Below are 1,165 nucleotides of genomic sequence, written 5' to 3'. Positions count from 1 at the left end.
ATCCGGTGCTTTAGTGCTGGTATGATCGCATCCGACATGTTACCCCCGTCTTGTCCCTTATGCTTGCCCCTCCCAGCTCCACTACACACACGATTGCACATTCCTTTGGCCGCTCCCGCTCAACTACGGAGACGAGTTTTACCACGGTTCAACTGCACCAGTGCCTATTTGCTATGGTTTCGACCCCTTTCAGAACACGCTTGCCGCCGCTAGACGCGTGAATAATGAGCAGCGAGCTAAAACTTACCGTAAACGTGCAAAATAATAAAACGTGCTAAACATACGTCGCGCTCGTGCGTTTTGTTTTGCACGCTGTGCAAAAAAATTAAAAAGGGAATGCAACACGAGGACTTCCCAGGAGGTCACCCATCCTAGTACTACTCTCGCCCAAGCACGCTTAACTTCGGAGTTTTAATGGGATCCGGTGCTTTAGTGCTGGTATGATCGCATCCGACATGTTACCCCCGTCTTCGTCCCTTATGCTTGCCCCTCCCAGCTCCACTACACACACGATTGCACATTCCTTTGGCCGCTCCCGCTCAACTACGGAGACGAGTTTTACCACGGTTCAACTGCACCAGTGCCTATTTACCATGGTTTCGACCCCTTTCACAACACGCTTGCCGCCGCTAGACGCGTGAATAATGAGCAGCGAGCTAAAACTTACCGTAAACGTGCAAAATAGTAAAACGTGCTAAACATACGTCGCGCTCGTGCGTTTTGTTTTGCACGCGGTGCAAAAAAATTAAAAAGGGAATGCAACACGAGGACTTCCCAGGAGGTCACCCATCCTAGTACTACTCTCGCCCAAGCACGCTTAACTTCGGAGTTCTGATGGGATCCGGTGCTTTAGTGCTGGTATGATCGCATCCGACATGTTACCCCCGTCTTCGTCCCTTATGCTTGCCCCTCCCAGCTCCACTACACACACGATTGCACATTCCTTTGGCCGCTCCCGCTCAACTACGGAGACGAGTTTTACCACGGTTCAACTGCACCAGTGCCTATTTGCCATGGTTTCGACCCCTTTCAGAACACGCTTGCCGCCGCTAGACGCGTGAATAATGAGCAGCGAGCTAAAACTTACCGTAAACGTGCAAAATAATAAAACGTGCTAAACATACGCCGCGCTCGTGCGTTTTGTTTTGCACGCGGTGCAAAAAAA

At 50.6% G+C, this 1,165-nt stretch overlaps 2 non-coding genes across 2 annotated transcripts; both read right to left on the bottom strand.

Moving 5' to 3' along the window:
• Positions 1–333: 333 nt before the first annotated feature.
• On the bottom strand, positions 334–452 carry LOC123178616 (5S ribosomal RNA). The gene has a single exon (XR_006489717.1). It is a non-coding gene; the product is annotated as a 5S ribosomal RNA (ribosomal RNA).
• Positions 453–753: 301 nt separating this feature from the next.
• Positions 754–872, bottom strand: LOC123178615 (5S ribosomal RNA). The gene has a single exon (XR_006489716.1). It is a non-coding gene; the product is annotated as a 5S ribosomal RNA (ribosomal RNA).
• Between the last annotated feature and the right edge of the window lie 293 nt (positions 873–1,165).

The sequence above is a fragment of the Triticum aestivum genome, unplaced genomic scaffold (assembly GCF_018294505.1).
Source record: "Triticum aestivum cultivar Chinese Spring unplaced genomic scaffold, IWGSC CS RefSeq v2.1 scaffold98499, whole genome shotgun sequence".
Classification (NCBI taxonomy): domain Eukaryota; kingdom Viridiplantae; phylum Streptophyta; class Magnoliopsida; order Poales; family Poaceae; genus Triticum; species Triticum aestivum.
The sequence above is the reverse complement of the archived record's forward strand: the minus strand, read 5'-3'. Positions and strand labels throughout refer to the sequence as shown.